Source organism: Colobus angolensis, unplaced genomic scaffold (assembly GCF_000951035.1).
Source record: "Colobus angolensis palliatus isolate OR3802 unplaced genomic scaffold, Cang.pa_1.0 Scaffold21, whole genome shotgun sequence".
In the NCBI taxonomy this organism is placed as follows: domain Eukaryota; kingdom Metazoa; phylum Chordata; class Mammalia; order Primates; family Cercopithecidae; genus Colobus; species Colobus angolensis.
The window spans coordinates 7,007,555-7,020,436 of record NW_012115266.1 but is presented as its reverse complement, the minus strand read 5'-3'; the positions used below and the strand labels follow the sequence as shown (position 1 = coordinate 7,020,436).

The 12,882-nt window shown below is 56.1% G+C and overlaps 1 protein-coding gene across 2 annotated transcripts in view; it reads right to left on the bottom strand.

The window, feature by feature from the left end:
* The window catches only part of CHRM1 (cholinergic receptor, muscarinic 1), a 14,076-nt gene extending 7,438 nt beyond the window's left edge, over window positions 1–6,638 (bottom strand). The window contains exon 1 of one of the 2 annotated variants that reach the window (XM_011942651.1): window positions 5,984–6,638. The gene's annotated coding sequence lies outside the window, so the exon portion shown is untranslated. The remainder of the gene's footprint in view (window positions 1–5,983) is intronic. The other variant, XM_011942652.1, reaches the window with a different exon arrangement.
* Window positions 6,639–12,882: the final 6,244 nt, after the last annotated feature.

The window sequence follows — 12,882 nt, the reverse complement described above, 5'->3', positions numbered from 1 at the left end:
GCGCCCGGCCGATTAGTGAGTATTTTTATGTCTCCTTCTTACATTTTGCTCCGAGGCGAGTGCCTTGCTTGATTCACCCTAGTCCTGGCCTTGTAGTTCCCAGTCTTGGGTTTGAAGCTCGGCGCTGAGACTTCCTTGCTGTGTGACCATCAGCAACCAGTCAATCTTTCATTCCTCTGCTGCCCTCATCCCCAGCTGTGAGGATGATACCATTCACAGTGCCTGGCACTGAAACAGACACTCAGTTAAAAAGTTAAAGCCTTATTGTTATTCTTTTTTTTTTTTTTTTGAGATGAACTCACTCTCTCACCCAGGCTGGAGTGCAGTGATATGATTTCAGCTCACTGCAACCTCTGCCTTCTGGATTCAAATAGTCCTCCTGTCTCAGCCTCCCGAGTAGCTGGGATCATAGGCTCCTGCCACCACACTCAGCTAATTTTTGTATTTTTAGGAGAGGCAGGGTTTCACCATGTTATCCAGGCTGCTCTCAAACTCCTGATGTCAAGTGATCCACCCGCCTCGGCCTCCCAAAGTGCTGGGATTATAGGCATGAGCCACTGTGCCCAGGCCTGTTGTTATTCTCCATTCCTTCTCCTGATCCAATGCCCAGCCTCTTCCCACCATGCCCCTTCCCCTCCAGACCCCAGGCACACCTCTGGTTCCCAGTTTGCTCATTTGTAACGGAGGAGTTGGACAAGCCTGGTGTCTGGGGAGATTTTACAGAGTACAGAAACCAACATCTCAAGGTGCCGAACAGAAAGAACCCAGGTCCCTGGGGCAAGGCTGAAGGCTCACTTACATGATCTCACTTGGGGCTGGAAATGACATCAACTCGGGTGGGAACACGGTGCTCATCCCAAGGCTAGCTATAACTTTGGTGAATTAAAAAATGCTTTCAGAACAGGGGGCTTGTGAGAAGAAGTAACTCAAGGAGTCCTTGGAGGTGAGGACCTCTCTTAGAGGGGTCCTTGGAGGTGAAGAAGCCGGCAGTCCCTTGCCTTGATGTCTGGAAATCCCTTCCAAATCTTCCATTTTATTTTTTTTTTGAGACGGAGTCTTGCTCTGTCGCCCGGGCTGGAGTGCAGTGGCCGGATCTCAGCTCACTGCAAGCTCCGCCTCCCGGGTTTACGCTATTCTCCTGCCTCAGCCTCCTGAGTAGCTGGGACTACAGGCGTCCGCCACCTCGCCTGGCTAGATTTTTGTATTTTTTAGTAGAGACGGGGTTTCACCGTGTTAGCCAGGATGGTCTCAATCTCCTGACCTCGTGATCCGCCCGTCTCGGCCTCCCAAAGTGCTGGGATTACAGGCTTGAGCCACCGCGCCTGGCCATCAAATCTTCCATTTTAATAGTCATATTGCTAACCACCATAATTAATGCCTCCTGGATGGCAGGTACTTAATATATATTCTTTCCCTTAACCACAGGACACCTCAGTGACATCCCATGGGATGCTCTATCTTTATATTATAGATAAGGGCATTGAGGCTCAGGGTGCAAAGTAGATTTCTGATGGTCCCACAGAAGTGGCAGAGGTGGGATTCTGACCCGGACCTGTGGGCCTCCAAGCCTGTGTCCTTTACACCTCGGCAAAACCCCTCTGCCCCAACTATGCTGGATGAGGGCTAAGGCCTCTCTCCTGGGACAGGTGGCAGGAAGAGAAGTCACCAGAGGTTTCAGAGAATTGGAACCTGATTCTTGCCACCGTCTAGATCTTCTGCCTCCTATGATGCAGCCCAAGAACACACCCATCAATGAATGACTGCCTTTCCTCTGTATCAGAAGCAGAGGTCCTCACCCCCGGCCCTCTCTTGGACAGAGAAAGAGCTCAGGAGAAGGTTCCTGGAGATGTGCTCTAGTCCCTTCTGTGTGACCTTGTCCAAGTCTCCTTAACGGTTGACGTGGGGCAGTCTTCTACCTGTCCAAGGCTCCTGTGGGATCAGTGAGACGGTGACTGTGAAAGAACCTGGTTTCCCAGGATTATGGCAGATTCCCCTGGGGAGACCAGCCCTAGGCTGAGGGTTAGGGTGAGGGGTTCAGTGGTAGCTCTAGAATCTCTAAAAAGGAGGGACTCAGGACAGCCAGCTGGTTGAAAAGGGGGCTTGAAGCTGCATTTGCAGGGCACGTCCTGTGAAGGCATCCATGGGGGCTGGGGCTCACATATGCAGTGAGTTTGTCCATGGGGATTTCAGTGGGCAGCAGGAAGACCCCCGAGGCAGTCCTTGCACTGCCTCTGCCTAGCTGCAGGCTCTTGTCTTGCTATGTGACCTTGGGTCAAAGACTGTCCTGACCTGGTGGCCCTTCTGTGGGATGGGGTGAACTCCTGGGATGAGTGTTTGTGTGTGAGGGTATGTGCATTGCTGAGCAAGGCTGGGAATGGTGGAGGTGGGCCCATAGCTTTGTGCGATGGGTAGGGACACATCCTCAGAGGGTGTTTCGCCTGGAGTTCAGGAAGATAGTGAGAAAGCAGGGAGGCGCTTCTCTCCAGGACTGTGGTCTCCTGATGAAAGCTGTTAGAAGCCTTTAATAACATTACCAATACTCCTTACACATAAATAGCAGCAAAGAAAAATTACTAATATTATAGTAACTGGTATTTACTGGCTGCATACTATATACCAGACATGGCTTTAAGCATTATATACATAACCATTATAAACTCGATCTAATCTGTTACAACTCCTCGTGCAGTAGGTCCTGTTATCCCAGTTTGCGAAAGGCCTAACCTGAGGCATTATGACCTGAAGGACCTTACAGCTCATCAGTGATGCAACCAGGATTTGGATCCAGGCCATCTGCCTCCGAGACCAACCTCTCCAACCCTACTCCTGCTCTGGAGAGGTTGGGGGGGTTCGCCAGCCTCCTTGCCCGCCTCAGTTAGCTTACTCAAGCCCTGCTTTGAATCAGTTAACGATGAGCAATTGGTCCTTCTTTCAGAATCTGGCCTCCTTGTGTGCGCGGCAGTGTCTGTCGTATATCCATGTGATGTGTGATGACAGCGCTGTGGGAAGAGGGTGGGTCTGCTGGAACCCTTTAAAGGGCAGGGTAGGGGCTGTGTCTGTCTCATTCAGTGCTTTATCCCAGGGCTTGGCACATAGTAGTTGCTCAGTAAATACCTGTGAAATAAATGTACGCGTGTGTACTCAACTTCAGACCCTGGAGCCTGAAGGTGAGCCTGTGGGGGTCAGGACCAGGTCCAGAGCATGGTCCAGAGGCCCCTCTTCTCCCTCGAGCTCCCACATCTCATCTGCCAGGTCCTTGCACCCCTGAGTGAGGCCTTGCCTGGCTGGAGAGCATAGGAGAAAAATAGACAAGAGCATCCTTGTCTGTAAAATGGACCGAGGAAACTCTGCCTCACCCGGCTGCAGGGAAGCTAAGTGAGGTGACAGGACAGACATGGACGTGCCAAGGCATTTGTCACTGGGGAGAGGAAAATGTTAGCCTGGGCTCAAAGGGTTAAGGGATGAGGTCAGAGCCTTTATTACAGCAGGCCAGACTGTTGACTGCCAGCGCCCAGGACCAATCCCTAGGGGCTGGGGATCTGGCTCGTGAGAGGAGCTGGGAGGGGAGAGAACCACTGGGGGAGGCAGGGAAAGAGAAATGGGGAGAGGGATTCCTGAACACCAGGCTTTTCTGAACTTACCACTGGCCAAGGAGTACGGAAGGGGAGGGAGAGAATGAGGGATGCTGGGGAAGAGATTTAGGAGGGAGGAGCGGAGCCATCTTGTGATTTTGGGCCTGGAGGCTGGTAGAGTCCTGGTTAGGGAGAGGGGATAATATTGGGGAGTGGAAGGTATGTGGAGGGGGCTGTGGGGTTGGGCACCTGAGGCCTCACATACGCAATGAGGAGGGCGCTCCTTCTGGCCAGGTCTACTCACTGGTCCCTTCTGCTAGGGCCTGACCCCAGAAGCCAGCCCAGACGGGGCAGCTCTCCCCTCAGGGTTAACTTTTCTTTGATGGCAGCTCTTGACCCATTAAGGTGCACAAAACTTCCACCCCTGATGCCTGGCTTTGGGAATGAGGGAGTAAACAGATAGAATTGATCCCATTTTCAAGGCTCAACAGTTGCCATTGGGAGGGCCAACCAGCCTTGTGGAGGGCAGCAGTCATCAGTTAAATGCTGCATAAAACACACCACTTAGCTGGAAGAGGAGCATCAGCCCTAGAATCACTGCCAAATTTGCTCACCCATGATGGATCTTAAGCAGTTGCCTGACTTTGGCCAGACCATGCCAGAGCGTGGGCATGAGCAGCTGGACCCTAGACTTCACTCTGCCATTGTGGCATCAGAGGTGTTGGGTCCCTCATCCTCCTCTCCGCAAGCCCCCTGCTCCTGGCTCCTTGCACTCCTCTCCTCATTTCCTTTCTTCTCTCTCCCTCCCTCCTCCATCCTTGTAGGCATCACCATGGCACCACAGCAGAGCAGAAACCCAGTGCAATTCACCCACCTCTCCCCGCCTGCTGGGAGCCCAAGCTTCTGCGTCTCAGAGCTTACTGCGCCCCCTGCTCTCCCACCCCATCTTCCTGCTCATGGAGGCGGCAGCGCAGCGTTGTGCTGAGGATGCGGAGCCCAAGCTCCAACTGGATCCCTACATATCTCTTCTCCGACCATGAGCATGTCTCTTTCCCTTTCTCAGCCTCCGTCCCTCCATACAAGGAAAGGCTCCTTTCTAGGTCTGATATGACCTCTAACTTCTGGTTAGCCCCTTCTTGACACTTTGGACTCCCCATTACACTTCAGAATTCAGTTCTCAGAACTCTAGCCGCCAGCTGTCAGCTGTGAGCCAAGACTCACATCTTCTGCAGCCCATTTCACTACCTCCTTCCTTTTCATATCTCAGCAGTGATAGCGACTTCAGCTTGCCAGGTGGCTGAGGTCAGAGGGCAGAGAACTCTCATCTGACAGCCCAGTGAACAGCTGATTACCCCAAGAAAGGAGACGTCTGGCTACCGGAGACTGCCCGACTCCTTCTAGCCAGTTGGGCAGAGGTCCTGGGTCAGTCTGGGTGGAACTGCAGGTGTGTTTTGTGCAAAGAGGTGAACCCCTCTCCACTGGCTCTGATAACCTCTAAACTGCACGTGTCTGGGTGATCTAATGAGAGCTGACCACCCCCTCTCCAGCTGGCCTGCCCAGGAGCTGACAGCTGTACAAGAATCAGAGTTCATGGCCCCTAGACCATCCCTACATTGTGCAGTCTGTGGGCACTGGGGTGAGCACCTGGCATGGGTGCCCACTGGTATCCATGCATTGACTGGATATACGACTGAGATCCACCCTGCGGGAACCCAAGATACTAGAAACATAAGGAGGGTCCTCTGGGCCCCTGCGCACGTCAGGGCCACGTTCCCTGGCCAGTGTGACCATTCATGTGCCCATTTGTCCCCAAAGAGCCCTGGGGCTCTTTGCCTGGTCTGCTGGCTTCTGGCCCGGCACCCACCTTGGCTTCCAGCTTCTCTGTCTGGCCAGCAGACTGATTCAGTCCATCTCGGGGGAGCTGAGGTGGACGGGGGTGGTGGGTTTCGGGGTGTCCTGAGGGAGGAGAGGAGGAGGTTCTAGGACTGGCACCCCCATCAAGATGGGAGTCAACCTCCCACAGGATGCTGGTGGCAAGGGCTGCTTCCTGGCCCTTTGCCCTTCCCACTCTGCCCCTAGGGTGCTGGGGGCTCTGCCTCTACCAGGAAGCCTAATCCATTCTGGGCCTCAGGTCCAGTTTCCTGAGGGGGGTCTCCATCTCCTCTGCCAGCTGAAGCCCAGAAAAACATCAGATATATCCACCCAAAGCCAGGAGGCTGAGTGTTTGGAGCAGCCAGTGTTCAATGCTACAGAGCCCCTTTGCCCTCTAGACCCCTCCCTGGCCTCCTCCTATCTCTGGGAGTCCATCCCTATTTCCATCTCATTCTGGTCCCTGCCCTCCCCCGCTCCCCAGTACCCTCCTACCCTCTACCTCAGAGCAGCCCCTCCCAAGCCCTCCCAAATGTACTCACCATGGGGCTGAAGAGGGGTCTGTAGGGTCCTCAGCCCCACTGCCTCCCTGGGGGCCGGCGGCGTCTCCAGGGACCCAAACACCTGGCTCCCGGGGGGAGCTGCGCCCTGTGCTGGCAGCGGGAGAGGCACAGCCAGTGATTGGCATGTCCCACCCCCTGGCACGCCAGCCTTAGGGGGGAGGGAGAAAGGGAAAGAGAGGGAGGGAGGAAAGGGAGAAAAGGAAGGGAGGGGAGCTGGAGGGAAGCCTCAGGCAGCGTCTGGGGTTGGACTAGGTTCTGGAGCGTGCCCCCCTCCTTCACCAGGGCACCCAATTTGAGACCCAAGAGGGAGGAGGAAGGACATGAGGAAGGCGAGCCCAGGAAGGCTAAAAGTCCAGGACGGGAGAGAAGGCGGATACAGGGAGACAAACACCCACACCCACTGCACAGACCCAGCGGCATACACACCCTCACAAAGGCACACTGTTTCCTTGGACTCCTTCCCCCACCCCACCTTAGAGCCCCCAACCCATGTGCACCATGCCCTGACACACTTGTCCCGGTATTCACATGCCTGCTTCCCTCACACACACGCCCTCCCCCCTGCACATGCCCACGCGCCCACCCACCCAACTACACACCCTGCTCTTCCTCCCTGCTGCGAGAGAGCTAGATTCCTTCTGTTTGGAAATGACACATTGGGCCTCACGTGAGAGGCTCCAACTTGGAACAGACCCAGAGGGCTGGCGCACCCGCCCGGGGGGCTGAGCGAACGTGCCCGCGTGCTGGGCTGTGTGCACTAGCATTGGGCTATGCGTAGCCCGTTGTCAGGTTATATGGGTGTCTGCTTTTCGGGGATGAGTAGAGGGCCAGGTGCCTGCCCCACGTGCGGCTGAGTGCCCTGCATGTATGTGTCCCTGTGTCCTCATGTCATCATGTAGCCTGTGTAAATGCAGGTGTGACCCTGTCAGTCTGGAGGCAGGATGCATGTGCACACGTGTGTCTGTATCTGATGTGTGGCTGAGTGTTGCCCAACTGTGGAACTTGCTAATTCTCACAAGTGAGGCAGCCGCTACCTGCCTGCTCCACCCCAAGCTTCCACTTGGAAGACAGACAGGCAGACAGACAGCTCTCCTCCCAGCTTGTCAAACTCTGTCTCCCCTGACTCCCACTCAGGGCTCACAGGTGTGTACCTGGGAGGAGATGAGTCCTCCTCCCCATCTCCCTCAGCCCTACTGGGTGAGGCCAGCATCCCTCCCTGCCAGGCTGGTTTGGACTTCTGTGTTGAGCTTCCTCAGAGATAGAACCCCTGGGGGGCCATTTGCCACAGAGATGTGGGTCCTGCACCGCCTCCCTTTGGCCCTAGAGACCTCCCAGGGAGCTTACTGAGGAGGAGAGTTGAAGGCTGCAGGGACTGCCTGCTGGGGCTGCTGTGTTCTTTGCCCCACTGGGCTGTGTCAAAGTCCTGGCTTGAGAGGCGGGAAAGAATGGGAGCATCAATTATCCCCATTTTGTAGGTGAGAAATCTGAAAAGCAGAGGTATGATTAGCATGTGCCGGGCAGGTGTTTAGATTCGGGTTCCTTGGCTCTAAGTGCAGGGCTCTGGAGTCTGGGGCAGGGGTTTCCCCTACTCATTCCCCCACCGAGCGCCCCCCTCCTCCCCACAACTCCGCCAATGCTGGTGCCTGAGGGTAACCTGGGGCTTTCTCACCCAGGAGTCCAGTTGGCCAATAGAGCCAAGTGGAGCTGAAACTGGAGTTCCTGGGGTTTGGCCAGCAGCTACTGGTGGGCACACATGACAGGTACATGTGGGGGCATCTGTGCTTCTCAAAGCCAGCTGGGGTTCCAGCAGGCACCCAGTCCTCCTCCCTGCTGAAGTCAAGCAGACCCTGCAGCTTGGACAGAAATCTAAGTGAGCATCCCCCTTCATCCCAGGGTCACTCAGCTGGTCAGGGTTGGGTCAGAACTTGACCAGTCCCTACCCTTGGGCGCGGACTCGGGATGCCCCCTGCTGGGCTGCCCTGGATTTGCGGCTGCGGCTTGGGCTGCGCAGTGGGGCTGCGTGTACTTGTGCGCGTACACGTGGCTGAGTGTGGGGGTGTTAGGCCTCCACACTCAACATCCATTTCCGAATCTGAATCAGGCTCCCTCTTTGCCACCTCCCCCCAATCTCCTTGGTCTCCCTTTTCTCTTCTCCCACCGCCTCTGCACACGTCCCTTTAGAAATAAAAACACTTATTTTGTGGGCGGGCGGGGAGGGTGTCCAGCTTTCCCCTGCCTCCTCCTGAGTGCCCCCCTCTGTCCCACGCGGCTTCCTTCTGAAGTCTGTGCAGTCGCGGATGCAAGGGGATGACCCCCCCACCACCACCCCCACCACTGTATCACTCTTCTGACTTCCCCGCTCAGACTTGGCTAGGTCACCCTTATCAGATGGGGAAACTGAGGCAGGAGGAGAGAAGAGAGGTAGGACCCGGAGAAGCGCTCCCGCCCGGCTCGCTCACCACCCCCGCACTCGCGCCCGATTTAGCCGCAGGGAGGCTGGGAACATTGTCTTTATTTTAAGCCGCCGAGTGCGGCACGAACGCGGCTGCTAGCGACAAAGGGCTTCTTGAAGCGGCTGCAGGCGGCGCACGTGGGGCTTTGGCCCCGCCCCCGCGCGACCCCCTCCAGTTCTCCCCCATCTCTGGCTGGGTCGGATGGGGGCTGACTCTCGGGTCTCGGCTCCTGCTGGTTGTTATTTTTGGTCGCCTGGTAGAGAATTCACTCCTCTGTGCCACGGAGGGAACGTGGAGTCACCGTTGCGCGGCTCGGCCCCAGTCTCGGCTCCCTTACTGTGGAGGAGGAGAGTGCCCTGCGTGCGGATTCAGCTTGGCCTTTTTCTAGTTGAAGCGGCCTGAGCAAGCTAGGCCCCTCTCTGGGTCTCAGTTTCTTTTCTTTTTTTCTCGGTTTCTTCATCAATGACAAGAAGGGCAGAAATACCTCCCCGACCAGGTTGTTTGACGGGTTGGTTGCACTTCTGCAGGTAAAATGTGGCACGTGCGTCTGCAGAGAGTGAAAGCCATCATTGTGGGGTTTTTTTGTTTTTGATACACGGTTTCAGTCTCTTGCCCAAGCTGGAGTGCAGTGGTGCGATCAGAGCTCACAGTAATTGCCTCCCGGGCTCAAGCGATCCTCCCACCGCAGCCCTATCCCCTCACCCACTCCGAGCAGCTGGGACTACAGGCGCGCGCCACCCCACCGCCATTATTACTTTTTAAATTTTTTATTGACGGAGTTTCACCATGTTGGCCAGGCTGGTCTTGAACTCCTGAGCTTAAGGGATCCTCCCGCCTCCGCCTCGCTCGGCCTCCCAAAGTGCTCGGATTACTGAGTCACCGCGCCCGGCTGTTCTTATTTATAATACTTATTAAGCATTTACTATGTGTCAGGAACTGCTAAGTGCTCTACATTTTTTTATGAGACAGGGTCTCACTCTGTCACCCAGACTGGGGTGCAGTGGCGTGATCTCGGCTTACCGGCAACCTCTGCCTCCCAGGCTCAAGCGATTCTCCCGAGTAGCTGGGATTACAGGCGAGCGCCACTACCGCCCAGCTAATTTTTGTGTTTTTAGTAGAGACAGGGTTTCGCTATATTGGCCAGGCTGGTCTCGAACTCCTGACCTCAAATGATCCACCCACCTTGGCCTCCCAAAGTGCTGGGATTACCGGCGTGAGCCACCGCATCCAGCCGGCCTCTATATTCTTTTTTTTTTTTTTTTTTTTGAGACGGAGTCTCGCTCTGTCGCCCAGGCTGGGGTGCAGTGGCGCGATCTCGGCTCACTGCAAGCTCCGCCTCCCGGGTTCAAGCGATTCTGCCGCCTCAGCCTTCCGAGTAGCTGGGCCCACAGGCGCATGCCACCATTCCCGGCTAATTTTCTGTATTTTTAGTAGAGACGGGGTTTCACTGTGTTAACCAGGATACTCTTGATCTGCTGACCTCGTGATCCACCCGCCTCGGCTTCCTAAAGTGCTGGGATTACAGGCGTGAGCCACAGCGCCCGGCCTATGTTCTTTAACTTACTTTCACAACTCTGTGAGGGAGGTTCCATTATTCCCATTTTACAGATGAGTAGATTTACAAGCGGCTTGGGTCCCTGTGGATTCATGGAGGTTGCGGTCAGTGCGCCTGGAGCCATCCTGGGGCTTAGCACCGGTTGCAGTTCCGGAACGGCAGGGACTGTGGGACAGCATTTTTAAGATTCCCAGGGTCCGAAAAGGCCGCAGGTGGGTGGAGGAAGGAAGTGAGCAGGCTCCGGGAGTGCGCTGCAGACCTGGAGTGTAAGTCTTCGCCCTCGGTTTTAATCCGTGTTAGAAACTCAAACCCAGCTAAAAGTGCTACTTTTACCGTGCTGCTTCCTCTGTCCTCGAGCATGCATTCTGAGTCCGGGTGGGAGGCAGCGGGTCGACCTGAGGGCGCCCCTCCTCGCGCCTTCACCTTCAATGGCCTTAGGCCCTCAACTTCCTCTCTCCCCCGCACCCCTTCCCGCCAGGACTCTAGGGGACACTAATTCCCAGATGAAAAACAAGAAACTCAAATCCAGGGCGGGGCTGCGGATAGAGCAGGCCCAGCAAGGGGCCCCCAGAGTCCCCGCCGTCCGAGGTGAGAGCGGACGCGGCCACAACAAAGGCATCTTATTGGGACAGGAAATCGGGATTTCCCGAGTCCTGTTTCGAAGTTGAGGCCTTGTAGACTCTTCACCTTTCCTGCCCGGCTACGTGCTGGGCGCCGGAGGGCAGGGGGAGTGAGGAGAAGCAGCTCCACTCTACCGCCCCAAGTCTTGCCGGCAGTTCCCGAAGAAAAGGTTGGTTTGGGGTGGTCGCGAAAGCGGCGCCTTGCGTGTTTTCCTGCCCTTCCCGGGTCCTTATGGCCCGGCCGGAGACTCCGCTGAGTTGACTGGGCGCCCAGTGTCCTACCAGGGATAGTGAATGCTGGGACCTGAGATAATGCAACGTGGCGTTTCGGACTCCCCGCTGGACGTGACCGTGGAGAGGAACTGCTTTCCCACAGGGCATCCCTATGCGTCCTCTGTCCCCACCTATGAGGACACGACCTGGAAGTCCAGGCCACTGGCTGCCGCCTTGGAGTTGGACGTGCCGTGGATTTGCGGCCCCGACGGAGGAAGCAGGCACCTTCCCCCGCACTATGGAAGCTCGCGCTACTCGCTGCTCGAAATACCTGATTCACGGCGTCGACCCTGCTTCGCTGGGTCTGCGGACATTGGGCTCCCCAGCTTTCCGCCACAGGGTGTACGCGCCCGGCCCAGGCGAGTGTAGGTCCCACGTGAAACTGCTAGAGCCCCGAGGAGCTTCGAACGGGAATTTGGGGTCAGAGCAGGTCCAGGTCTCAAGACAACCCCCAACTCGGTACAGTGGAATCCGCTCGTCCAGGGTCGTGACCCTGGTGAGGCAGTGCAGATTTCAGGATCCCCTGCTCCCAGCCCGGCGAAGTTTCACCCTTCCTTCCCTTGCCCGCTCCCTCCCCCAGTTCCCTGGACGCCGGGTCCTCGGGTCTCCCCCTCCTCCCTGCCGAGGCGAAGGCCAAAGCTTGAAGCCCACGATGACGAAGGATGGGTGGGAAGGCGCCGGGCGCGTGGAGCCTCAGCCCGGTTCCTTTCCCGAGTCCCTCGCAGAAGTACATCCGAGGCACTGAGAGGTTCAGTAACCTGTCCAAGGTCACACAGCTAGTAGATGCCAGAGTCAGGCCAGTAGAATTCCAATCATTGCTTTTGCCCCGATCCTAAAGGTCCCTCCAATGTCAAATGTACTCGCCTCTCCAGGAGACCCTCGCCCCTCGCCCCCGCACAGGCGCCGCAAGTAAGTCGGTGGGTCGGGGGCTGCCCTTTATCCTCCCGGCCTGCCGGGTCGAGAACCTTTGTTTATTGGCTCCCAGGGGTTCTCCACCTCAGTCACTGCCGCCCAGGGGCGCTCCGGTGACACCCACGACCCTCCGCGCCCCTGCCGCGGCCCCTAGGGGCCCACCCAACTCCCTGCCTAGGAGGGGCTCGGCCAGGGGCTGGAGTACCTGGGCTGGGAGAAGGGCCTGGTGCCAAGCGCCCACTCTCCTTCTCAGGGAGAGGAATAACAGCACTTATGCCCCAGTGCAGGCCTTTTGTTGGCGGGGGTGGGTAAGGGGTTGGGCAGAGCTAACGCTAGAAAGGCATAGGAGCTCGCTGCCCTTTATTGAGGGCTTGCTCCTCGCTACGGCATTCATAACATCTTTGCCTGCAGTTTCTCATTTAATCTTCACGACTGCCTCGCGATGTAGGCGCAGTTAAGGTCCCCATTTTGCAGACAGAAAACTGAGGCCCAGGGAGGTTAGGTAACAATCTGCCCTCTTAACCCCTTCCCAGTTTGCAGGTTTTGCCCCCAGCTTGGAGCCTAACTAGCTGAGAACACCCTCTGCTATCTGTAAGAGGGAGTTTCCTGGGAAATTGCTAAATCGACGTCTCCCGCAATCCTTCATTTTGTGGTCCCATTATATTAACAAACACTTGCATAGCACCAGCAATGTGCCGTCACCCTCTCAGTGTTTTCTGCTTTAACTCATTTAATTTTCATAATAACCTGACGAAGCAGGTAGAATTACTATTCCCATTTTACAGATGAAGAAACCGAGGCACCGAGAGGTTCAGTAACCTGTCCAAGGTCACACAGCTAGTACATGCCAGAGCCAGACTAGTTGACTTCCAATCATTGCTTTTGCCCTTATCCTAAAGGTTCCCCAAATATCAATGGCGATGTATCCACCTCATCTCCTGCCTCCTTCTCCCCTTCTGGCTCCCACTGTGGGGCAATCAGCCTTTTCGTTAGGACCTGACATGATCTTGGACCCACAGCCCCCCTTCCCCGCCCCCTTGGCGCCTCCTGCCAGCCCCATTGCTG